Here is a 13,790-nt window from a genome sequence, read left to right as displayed (position 1 = left end):
GCCATATGCACTTGCTTATTTAAGTTATAATTTTACGTTTCCGTAATGTACGATTTTTATAATCAGTGGGTAAATGATTGAGTTTTAATTTACCCGCCAAATACGTTTAATGTTTAACATCAATTTACATGAAGACTTGTGATTTACTTGCTACAATCTATAAGGTTTAAGGTTTCTGGTTATCTTCTTTGAAACATGACTTATGATTATATAATTCTTATAATACGTTGGACCTGCATGTAAAAAACAGTTCGGTATGTTTGTTTTAATTGCATGTACATAAAACGACTGCTCAATACTACTACGAAGACAAGATATTCATATGCCATCTGTGGTTTATGAAACCATATTGTTAGTTCGTAACTGCATTGACAGTGTATGATCATAATGAGATAATGGAGTTATTCTCCACAAAGGGCCAATTACAATCCAGAGTATACATGCTTAAACGAAGAGTGTAAATATTGGTGGGGTCCACATTTAACAATAAACAAATATTTTGCAAGAATATTGATAAAATGTGTAATATTCAAGTGTTTTATAATACATTTACAGGTTAAGGTTAGATATTAAGTGTGGTGTGCATGTGGCCGATCTATTTATTGTTGTATATCATCCGTTTTTAAGAACATAAACTTAATTGTTTTTAAAACAAATTTGATTTTGGGTGTATTTCTTTAAAAAGGTCGCGAAGACATACCACTTAGAGATTTCTTTGTTGTTATTACATAATTACAGAGAACATTGTTTTCAGTACCTAATTTATTACCACTAAACAGGCACAACTAAACCAAGAACATAAACGTCTCAAATTGCAATGTATTACCAATTAATGTTTTAATTCTGACATCATTTAAAGCAACAATTTTTAATAGATTGATTATTGTGAATGTACACTATGTTGTCAATATTTTCTATTTGCGCTTATATATGATACTTCCATATTTTGCCAACAAAACTGGCCTATACGATGTTAAAGGGTTATCCGATTTCACTTTAAATCTTTTGTTGTCAAATGGTATACTATGACATGATGTTAGGTGATGAAGTGCGGATATAAACACCATCATTGCTACCTTATTAAATCGAAACTCATGCAACAACAAAGTCAGCTTGTTAACTTACGTAGAAGGTGTTGAAAGTAGCATTTACGAGGTATTAACATTTACACATAGCCATTACCCATCAGTGACTTGACATATGAAAGGCGAGATAGATTGCGGAAGGTAATGTTGTTTCTGAAAGTGCACACGAGTTCACAGTGCAATGTGAATATGAATCTTTAAAACCGACTATGATTGATAATGCTTTTACTATGCTATATGTTACACAATATGTTCATCCAAACTAATCTGAAATATGAAATTACTGCGATGCAATCTTTTTCTTAATCAGTGAATACTTTTTATGCACCAACTACATGATCAAGATATTTCTTAAATGATCTTGACATTCAACTCAAATGAGAAGAATATTCAAAGTATGATATTTTCGTGATATGTTGTAATTTTGACTCGTGTGCTTCACACATCATATGTACATTATTTGGAATTCACATATTGTGCATGGAACAGTCATGTTTTTCCCCAACTTTGACGTAAATAATAAAGTTTAAATGCTTAACTGGCGCACGTGAATGGTAGCTTTATTCACAAAACAGTACTTTAATGGTCATGATTAACAATCATTCCAAATGGGATTCTTGTTGGTAATTGCGGGAATTCCATTAAGGTGTGATACTGGAAACGATATTTACGGTAAGTCCGAACATACAGCCAAGTAATGTGACTGTAAATATGCCCATTTCCATTATGACAAGTTGTAATGAAAACACGATAAACATGATCAGTATTTATACACGTTCAATCAATTTTAAAATAATTGAAACCTTTGAGCGACAACTTGAAATGTCTCTGTTAGGCACCTCCGAATATCTTGTACCGAGTGATGCATATGATCAGCAAAGGAGGTCCAATTCAACGTGTTTATTTTTAAAACGATTTCTAAAAGTTATGGCCTACATCACTATGAGTTTTGTAGTAACCATGTTTGTGAGATTGTGTTTAGACCGAAACGGTGTTTTTGGAATAGTATCAAACGTCACAACAAAATCAGTAAACGAAACAGTAAGTAGTATATTGTATATTATATATTTTTTGCCCATAGTATTGTTATTTTTATAATATTATGCCTATGTCCGGACGCATTATTTTTGTTGAACATACATTTGATAATTTGAAATGTTATAACACTAATTGTTACACATAAACCATTATTGTATAAAAAATGACATAATGAATAAGAATCAGTGCCTTAAAATGCTTTATTTTACATTCCATCATCAGAGAAATCAAACGGAAAACATGCCGATGTTCCAGTTCCTCACAGGTAAATAAGGACACGTGTTTAATCGGTATGATAAGCCTTCGTAGTACTCGTATTTTGGAATACACACCACACAATTTAATATACCTGTTGGTTGAATAATTAAAACTGTTTGCTGGATTTCAGGCAATGAACCGGATTCCATTAGCCAGGAAACCGTTTACGCTGCGTTTACCATCGACCAGGATACTTTGAAGGGTGAGTTCTATATTTAATTTTAGTTTTAAAACTGTGACATGGAATTTTACTTTTACATTTGTAAGCATGTGAACATGAACAACCGACGAATATTTAAGGCATCGTGACCATTCAAAAACTGAATCTATCAAGCGTTATTTATTTTCAATTATTCATAGCAGTGGGATGATATTAACACCATTTTAACACATGCTATTAGTATAATTAGAATAAGGAAATTAAAAAAATATATATTGGAAAATAAAAATAGGTGTACCCTTCGTTATATGAACGGTATTATAACTTATTTTAAAACGTTAATTACTAGAAAGGTCTATATAAAACTGTGTGATTAATAAATAATAATTCCGTCTTTTATGGAGGTCTTTATATAATATTACATTTAAAAAATGGTTATATGTGACATGTTGTGTAAGTATCCTCGTCATCCCATATTTGTCGAACAAATATTCTTTCTAGAATCTCATATATTTCGATGGAAGAAGTCAGAGGGATCCAATTCGGTTCTCCAAAGTTATAATGACCCTTGTATCGTATTAATACAACCGGGATTGTACGGAACGTTTTCACAAATCACGTTCAAGTTCAGTCCATCGTCACTGGATCGTGTCGGACACTCTCTCTACGTCATAAGCAACGTGACTGGAAACGAAACCGAAATCATGATCACGAAGAGGACCCTTGATAAACCCCAACTCACTCCGAATACCTACGTGTTTTTGCTGCCAAGCAATATCAACGCGTTCGTCCGTATTGGGCCAGGCGATAAGGTGTGCGTTAGCCCCTCGACACCGGATATGGTTTACATATCTGCAGTCAATCTCCACGCAGAGTTGTCGTTCCTTGCTCTCACATACAACTCTGCGAAAGGCTCAGCCCTCCATTTTGTCTATAAAATAGATAAAACCGAACAAACGCATTCAACGTATATTTGATTGGATATTTAAGATCGCATGCATTAAATTAAGAAATATGACTTTAAAATGTACGATAAATCGTGCAAAAACTTGCGAGTTTTAATGCAACTCTTTGGAACTAATTTATTGCCCATTTACGCAGATGGAATCATTCCACACACTTCACAAATGTAAACAATTGAACATATTTTTTTTTGAGTGACGTTAGGAATTGCTTCGACGTGTGTATGTATGTTGGTTTCTTAACATAAAAAAACATATCAATTTTATAATAATGAATTAAGACTGATATAATATATCAGATATGAGATGGTTTTCTTTAATGCAGTGAATGCAATGTAACCGTCGTGCAAGAGATTGTTTAGTCAATCGTGATACATCGGCTATCTCGGATAAATCGTCTGCTGATCCAGAGTGATTGTTTAGTATTCTGTAACCTCAATGATGAACGCTTGGAATGGTCATGACATAAATGAGACGCTTTCATAACAATAGTCCGTTCTGAGCCCAACACCATTGTGTCACACCGGTCTTACTGACAATAACGTAGTGACGTCACCATCTATGTATAGAATGAGCCCAACACAGAGGTGAATGTAATGTAACCGTCGTGCAAGAGATTGATCTGCAGTGGACAATACTCTAACGGTTGTAAGATTTAAATCCGAATGTATCCACTAACATCTTTTCGTTCGAAAAAAGCATTCAAATAAATTTATTGTTGCTCACCTAAACATAAATAGTCTAAAATCAAAATTCTTGGAAATATATGATGTGTTAAATGAAAAGCTTGTTGATCTTTTATATATATCAGAAACTAAAATAGATAACTCCTACCGCAGTGCCATTTTTGAAATCCCAGGATATAAATTTGAACGCAGAGATAGAGACACAAATGGGGGAGGGTTAGCAGCCTACATTCGATCAGACATTCCATCCAGGAGACGTATAGATCTTGAGTCGGAAAATCTAGAAAACATTATTTATGAAGTTAATTTAAATAAATCTAAATGGTGTTTTTTCTGTGTATATAGACCTCCAAGCATGAACAACAAACATTTCTCAGAAAACTTTTGTAAAACTTTAGATAAATGTATTAGTGTTTTTGACTACTATGCTGTCATTGGAGACCTAAATTATGATCTTCTCTGTGAAACCAAAAGCAAATTTTTAACAGATATCTTAGAATTTTTTAACCTGACCAATATTATTAAGAATCCTACATGTTTTAAAAAGGGTTGTACTCCATCCCTATTAGATGTCTTTTTTACAAACAGTAAAAAGCTATGTATTAAAACTCTCAATTTTTCAACTGGTATTAGTGACTGTCATAATATGATAAGTACTGTAATTAACAATACTGTTCCTAGGAATGAAAAACATAAAATCACATACAGGAGTTTCAAAACTTTTAATATTGAATCATACAATGAAGACCTTTGTAATTTAAATATTGGCGGCTACACATGTAATTCAGAAAACTTAGATTCAGTGTACAACAAGTTTGAAAATGACGTTGTTGAAGTTATGAATAAACATGCTCCTTTTAAACAAGCATACAGAAAACCTGTTCAGCTACCTTACATGAATAAGGAATTAAAGAAATCTATCTTCAATAAAAAGATGTCTTTTAATAAATATACTAAAGATAAAAGTTCAAAATATTGGGAACAGTATCGTAAAAACAGAAATCTTGTAAACAAATTGAAACGTAAATCTATAAAGAACTATTTTCAAGAAAGGTGTACTGGTGGCTGCAAATCTAAGGATTTTTGGGATACAATCAAGCCTTATATGTCTAATAAGTCAAAGAATAACCAGAGTAAAATAATATTGAATGAAAACCAAATAACTTTGTCAGATAATAATGAAGTAGCTGATATTTTCAACGATTTTTACGTAAATGTTGCTAAAGATATCGGAAAAGATTTTACTTTTGATGAAAAAAACCATCCTAGTATAGAAAAAATTCTAGAGCAGAATATCTCTCAAGATTGTTTTAACTTTTCACATGTTGAACAATCCACAGTTTCAAATATTTTAAATAAATTTAATGCTACAAAAGCTACAGGCATTGATAAAATATCTGTAAAACTACTCAAATTAGGTTCGCAGTCACTGGTCCCTTTCTATACACATTTTATAAATAAATCTATTGATACCGGAATTTTTTCGGATAGACTAAAGCAGGCACAGGTAACCCCAGTATACAAGAAAAACGACCCCCCTAGAAAAATCAAACTACAGACCTGTTAGCATACTACCAGCTCCATCAAAAATCTTTGAAATAGTACTTGCAAACTTACATTACATTTTGATAAAATTTTCAATAATTTCTTATGTGCCTTCAGAAAAGGACATGGATGCCAAACAACTCTATTGAAACTTGTCGAGGATTAGAAAACTGCATTAGACTCTAACCAATATGTCGCTGCTGTCCTTATGGACCTATCTAAGGCCTTCGATTGCCTACCTCATGATATTCTTTTATGTAAATTAAAATGTTACGGCCTCTCTAAAACCTCAATCGACCTCTTAACATCTTACCTTTCCCATAGGAAACAACAAATTAAAGTTGGCAGCTCAGTAAGTTCATGGGCACACATTATCAAGGGCGTGCCACAGGGCTCTATACTCGGTCCTCTCCTATTTAATGTATTTATAAATGATATATTTTACTTCATTCATAAGGGTACACTCTATAACTATGCTGACGACAACACATTATCGTACTGTACCTCAAATTTTGATGAGTTAGTAAATGTTCTACAAGAAGAGAGCAATATTCTAATAGACTGGTTTACTTTTAATTGTATGCAAGCCAATCCCGACAAGTTTCAAGCAATCGCTGTAGGAAAAAGAACTTCTTCAAGAAATCCCTCTTTTGATATAAGAAATGCTAACATAAAATGTGATGATGTAGTTAAACTCCTTGGTGTAAACCTGGACTCAAACTTAAATTTTAATAGTCATATTAGTAGTATATGCAGTAAGGCAGCTCAGCAACTTAATATCTTGAAGAGAATAGGGAAAAACCTCTGTCGCTTAAGTAGACTGACCATTTTTCATTCATTTATTTTATCAAATTTCAGTGTTTGCCCTTTAACTTGGCATTTCTGCGGTAAAAGTAATACAGATAAAATTGAAAAAATACAGGCAAGAGCACTCCGTTTTGTATATGATGATTACTGTAGTTCCTATGATCAATTACTTAGTAAAGCAAATCTACCTAGCCTGTATATCAGAAGAATCAGATCTATGGCACTTGAAACTTTCAAAATTATAAATAACATGGCACCACCTGTTTTAAATGACCTAGTGTTTAAACGTGACTCTTGTTACAATTTCAGGTACACCAACTTATTAGAGATTCCCCAGGTTAAGTCATCAAAGTACGGTAGTAGCAGTTTCCGGCATGCGGCTCCAGTTCTGTGGAATTCCTTTCCAGAAAGCTTCAGAAAAGCGAGCAATTTTAATCAATTTAAGAGCTTAATTGTGCACTGGAATGGTAAAGAATGTAAATGCTCAGCATGCAATGTCACATAGGCTCGCATAGCTGGCACACAGATCTGGAGCGGCATGCCACACTGCTTCCTTTGTTTTGTTCTTCGGCTGCTTGTGCTGTCCTTATTTCTGCTTTTGTATTTTATTTTTGCTTTTGTACTTTATGTTGCTGTAATATATTAGTTTGCCTGTGCCTGCTCATAGTTGTGTTGCTCATAGTTGTGCTGCTTTTCGCAATGTTACTAGTTTTATTGTGAGAAAGCTGCTGATCAGTTCAACCCAAATCTGATTTGAGATGATATTCGTTCTTAGATAAGTTTTATCCGGTCGCACTTTTGTGTTTCTTTTTGTGTTCAGTTTTTTATTTCCTTTTCTCTTATTGCAGTTTTTAGTCCTATCCACAGGAATAGATCAGCAGCTTCCTACACAGCTTTTAAACTCTCATATTGTTTTATTTGTGGTTGCAAATGTACGATTAATTTTGCTTTATATTGCTTTTGGTTTCCATCGATGCTTTATTACTACCTGGTCATTTTAAATAACTTCTTGCACTGACTCTGCTGCTGGTCCAGCTAATCTACATCCTTACATTGATTTGTTTGTTTTAAACATATTTTACCCCGTGCGTGCCACGATGATGATAATATCATGACTTAAATTGCCCCTCCTAGTGCAACACCAGCAGGAAAGTAAGGAATATGTCTACCGTAGATTAATTTGTGTTGTATGCCTTAAATTGTATCGACCTTTTGTGTATTTGTAGTTCTTATGATTATGTATTTGTATTTTAATACCCATGTAATTTTCTTTCTTTTAACTAGCTTCTTTACTCTTGTTTTACTGTTTACATTTGTTGTATAGTCGGTTCAAAAGCTTCACAGCTTATGTTATTTGTTATTGTCTTGCCGACTCAAAATAAAATTTATTTGATTTGATTTGAACACAACTGTCGATAGGATTTTCCACAACTACCTCGGTCTGTAAAAGATCTCAGGACACACATCAATCATTATTTATTATATATTTATATCACATTTTCACCGAGTTTTATGTACTATTTTATTAAAAAATGAATCTCAGGTACAGCCAATAGTGCACTCATGCTATACCGGTATATATGTCATACACGTATTACCGGTAAACATCACACACCGATACATAACGAAGGTTGCTGTTTTACTATTAAACAGATGTTCTAGATATTTAACGATTCAGTTTTCAACTTTAGTCAACCTATGTAGTTATTAGATAGATAAAGTAATAAATGATTCACAATAAAACGCACCCACAAAATGGTAAATAATTTAACAAGAAGCACGGTACGTTTATCAAAACAAATGACATATATATTACCTTTTTGGTTTATGAATCTCGTAATGCGTCAGTATATATTTATACGAGCACTATTTTTAGATATGAGAACTCTTTGTCTGGAGTGAAAAAATAAAGGGAAGCCAAAAATGCAATTTACTATGTTAATTCTACAATTTGATGTGATATTTTGAAATCAGTTAAATGTACTTAAAAGACCACATAAATACAACCCTTTAGTGGTTATGAGCTAATCATGAAAAGAAATTCTTTACACTGTTTTCACGAACACAACTATTTATCTCGTCTCCATCATACTTATTAGCGTATACTTTACTTATTGTTGTTTTAATTTATCAAATCAAGCTAAACGATTTTACTGAATAAAACCAAAGATCGTAAATACCATGTTATAGAATCTATTTTTAGCATTTATATATATATTTTTTTACCTGAACACGAATATAAAAATGGCATAATACCATATCTTTACCGTTATCATTATCGCCGTCACAAATAACATCGTCATAATACAGCATTGCATACATCGGTCAATACTATTTCGCTTTGATGTGTAAATATGTTTGGGTACTGCTTTATTGTTTTAAAACATGTCATGATGATATAATGAAGGTATATATCGTTTCGAATACAGGCTTACAAAAAGTGTTAGATTTACTTGAAGATTACTGTCAGCGCTGGAAACATAATTATTGTTAACACAGAAAAACAAAAATCATGATTTTTTTTTTAAATTATGTTTTTTAGAAAAGGTGGGCGACTAACATCTAAACATTTTTACCATAATGGCATACGGACTGATGTTGACTGTAAGTAAAAATGTAAGTTATACCGGTATTGTTTTTTTTACGCTCGGTGGTAGCACAAACTACGCTTTCATGACAGACATTAAAAGCTATTTTCAAAATGAATAAATATTAACGTTCATTAAGTGATATTTCGGCGAGTCACAGTCACATAAAATCTCTTTGATAGACTTATAATGCCAATTTTGAACTATTGGCAGTGTAGTTTGGGGCTTTGCTATTGGTATATATATTGAACGTCGTCCTATGCAATGTTGCAAACAGATCCTCGGTTTACACAAAATGATTTTGTAAATAATGACGAACTTGGTTGTCTTCATTGTCAATCCGCTAGATATGTAAATATTATTAAATATTTGATTAAACACGATACCATGTTATTTCACAGTAAGTCGATATAAACTAATCAGGCATGACCATATTATTGGGGTGTACCATATTCTATGACGGCATGATACGAAAAATGTGTCATGGCGTAAAAAATAACTCATCGTGTCGACGAAAACTAAGTTGGTAAGTCATTTTCACAAGAGCACGACGCCAAAAATTATGTTGATTTGTCGACTTAGAATATGTCGACCAAATATTTTTTTCGGGAAAAGCCAGAAACATTTACGTCGAGATTTTAACTGAATGTCGTTATGGGAAGTAAAATTAAGAGGGAAAAACATTCAAAACTATGACGACACACCATGTTATTTCACAGTAAGTCGATATAAACTAATCCGGTATGACAATATTATTGGGGTGCACCATATTATGTGATGGCATGATTTGAAAAAGGTGTCATGGCGTAAAAAAATAACTCATCGTGTCGACTAAAAGTATGATTGCAAGTCATTTTCTCAAGAACATGGCGCCACAAATTATGTTTATTTGTCGACTTAGATCATGTCGACCAAATATTTTTTCGGGAAAAGCCGGAAACATCTACGTCAAGACTTTAACTTTATGTCGTTATGGCGAGTAAAATTAAGAGGGAAAAACCTACACAACTATGACGACATACCATGTTATTTCACAGTTAGTCGATATAAACTAATCCGGCATGACCATATTATTGGGGTGTACACTATACGCTTCCGTTTAATCTCACCAATATAATGTTGACGATATATACTGTCAAATATATTTCGGCATATCCATATGTTTTATCCATGTCTTCATGAGTCATGTCGACATCCAGTGATCCACGCAGATATTACTCAAACATTTTTAAACAGAGAACGTATTGTCTTATGTTAAAGCGCATGGCATAGTCTAATGATAAACCGCATGAGGAGATAAACACTGCGAGGAATTTGTCCTCTTGCATGCCGGAAACCCGCAGTGCTTAAAGTGTAAGCCATTGGATGCAGAGGACCCGAAGTCGAATAACTGTGATCGCAAACAGTTCGATCATAGTAATTAAATATCTTATTTTTCTTTGAGTATTTATTAAACCTTAGGTCACGTTGATAACATCTTTCTAGTTAAGATATTGATTGACATACTTAAAAAATATGCCCAAATCACGTCCTTGTTATTGCTTCAGAAGGCGTTCGTTTGAATCGTTTGATTAAAACAATTTCATTAAAAAATATTTTAACAGCTTATTCGGAAACGCCTTACGATCTGTCCCTGCTATCTTAATGAAGATAAAATTTAATTAAAACGAGCTTCGTATGAAAGCCGTGAAACAGGTCTTTCATTTCCTGTTTAAGAGACGATTTCCACCGACTACATTAACCAATTAAAAGCGCACAGCGTGTCATTTGGATATTATATAGTGCTAATGATAAATACATGTATTGGTAGCATTGATCTGAGGCCTCTAAATCCGCTTATGTGCAAATGAAAATCATTTATGCGCCGAAAAAGCTTGATTTTGCAAATACAGAAATAATATTCTGAGAGAAATGAGAAATACCCGGTGGCATATTGCATTTTGTTTGCAATTAAGTATGATAAATACATAAAGAAGACTGCTTTATTCCTCCCCTTTCACAGGGAAAGGCATATAGATTTGACTTTTTGTGTACGTTTGTCCGATTTTTGTGTTGCGTAAAACATATAGATGTAAAAGTGATAAAACCTTACAAAGATAATAATGAGCATTTGAGCATGCGCACCACTATGCTTTGATTCTACCTCAACGGATTTATGGCCTTTAGTTATAGCTCAGCAGATTAAGTCTATAAATCAAGAAATCGTTCAGTTTTTGATGCAAGCACCAAATTTGGCACATATACTCTTCAGTCACTATAGATTTGATAAAGCACGTTAGCCAATACAAAATTTCAAAATGGCGTCCGTTTTCAAGATGGCCGCCGTCAGGATTGAAAAATGAAATAAGGGAACAAATTCTCTGAAAGGTTTTATTGGTGTGAATATTACTTGATTTTGATTTCGTACACAACAATTTGACTAGTTTGAATTTAAATTCAGACATTGTTTAAGTTTATAGTACACACAAATCCAACATGGCTTCAAAAATGGCCGCCAAGATGGCCGCAAAAACCTATTTATGATCATAGCTATGTTACTATCCACTCAAATTTGATGAATTTGGTGTCTATACCCAGGTTTCAGGGAGTAAAGAGCACATTTATTTCGTCAGACAAAGTGTAAGTTAATAATAACACACAGAAATCCAACATGATGTCCAAAATGGCTGCCAAGATGGCCGCCAAAACATATTAATGACCATAACTATGTTACTTTCCACTCAATTTTAGATCTAGATTTTTGTGTCTATAGATGGGTTCAGGGGGCAAAGAACACATTAACGTCATCAGACACTTTTTAAGTTTATTATATATCACACAAATCTAAAATGGCCGCCAAGATGGCCGTCAAAACCTATTTATGATAATAAAATATGACTTTGTAACTGTCCACTCAAATTTGATTAATTTGCTGTCTATACCCAGGTTTCAGGGAAAACAGAATACATAATTATCACATTTATATCTTCAGACAAAATGTAAGCTAATTATGTTGCACACACATCCAACACCGAGACTAAAATGGCCATTAACACAATACGAAGGACCACAGGTCCATAACTTGTTACTCAAATGTTATGGTTGTTATGTAAAACGCCATAGTTTAGGAGACAAAGAACACTTTAATGGAGTTGAGGTTATATTTAAGCAGTTGCATAATCATAAACTCCAATTTATTGCATTTGGAAGAGAGAATGAACTAGCACATGACTTTAAAATAGGATCAGGTTTTACTAACTTCTGTAGACATCATTTTTTACCGTTGCTGAAAATCATTGAATGTTAATTACAGCCTGAATATGCATGAGTTCTTCCAAAAGGTTAATATTATACACTTTGTGTTCCTTTGACTATTTATTTACATAAAAGCAGAAGTAGATGGTCTTATTGTCCCTCTCGGAGTAATGCAGGATCTAGATGAGCAAAGCTGTATCCTCGACCACCAACTGTGTGGTGCTACGACGAGATTGTTATACTGTTTCTTTAACTATTTCAACGTCTGCATCCACGGAAGACAGAACAACATAGCATCCAATTTAAGACAGGGTTGTGCTGATCAGAGCAATCATGCCGGCCTTGTTTCTGTCACGAGACAAAAAGTCTTCCGTTTTTACATGAGCATTCTGTTTCTTTGCTTAAACTCACAATATGATTCACGTTTGTTGCATCGTCTCCGGTGCGTGTTGTCTTTGTTATAATGACCGTCTTCGTAGCCATCGAATCCCACTGTCGCTTGTACGTACTGCATTTTCTATGAATCTACATAAAACTCGGCTATTGCGTTATATAAGTCGCCCATCTCCATGATCAAGGATTCAGAAAAGTGCCACCGTTTCATGAATACAGTTCATCTCAGCCTCACATGATGTGTCTATAGTCTATAGCATACTCTCAAATTGCCTGAGTGATCTGATGCTTATCTGCTGTACACAGTATGTTTCAAAGAAGGCAGCAGGATGGGAGCTCAGTTCAAAAGACTATACGACTGCAAGGGAAGGATCTCCAGATTTTTACACCTCCAGAAACGCTAGAACAGAAGAGCAGGATAAAAAGCACGTTCAGAAGCGATCTTAACAGCCAAGCTATTCCCAAAAGCTTTAGCTCTGTATTTTCTCGTGAATTTATAAGCAAAGACCAACTTTCCTATGATATCTCTTATGATCGTTTTCCCAAACGCCTCAACTGCATGAACATTCACATCTGATCCAGCCACTATTGTATTGACCATGTTTCTCAGAGTAGGGTTAGCTGTAAATGGAGAGCAGGTTTGTAGTCTGTGTCTGCATTTTCTATAGATCAAAAGAATCCCCTTGATGCATGCCTCAGTTGAATCTTTGTGTTGCGGAATTGAAGTCTAGGTCAGATCAGTGAAATCCTGCATCCCACTGTTGAGCTCGGATGATGCAGATAGGGTCCAAGGGGTTTGCATTTCCTCGGCTATTTCACTGCCGCGAGTAAGACCCCATGTGCTCTATAAACACATAATCAATTTGTGCTCAATGACAAGATCACGTCCTAGCCCAGCATAGCATTGATGGCTCCTACGAACAACGTGAAAACCAATACCGAACTTTCGATAAACGTCTGGGTGCGTTTCCTCTAGATTGCTTATTTGCAGCAAAGATGGATAGCAAATCGGGCACTGCCTGCTAATGCATCAT

This window comes from Dreissena polymorpha, chromosome 5 (genome assembly GCF_020536995.1).
Source record: "Dreissena polymorpha isolate Duluth1 chromosome 5, UMN_Dpol_1.0, whole genome shotgun sequence".
In the NCBI taxonomy this organism is placed as follows: Eukaryota; Metazoa; Mollusca; class Bivalvia; order Myida; family Dreissenidae; genus Dreissena; species Dreissena polymorpha.
This window is presented reverse-complemented; position numbering follows the sequence as displayed.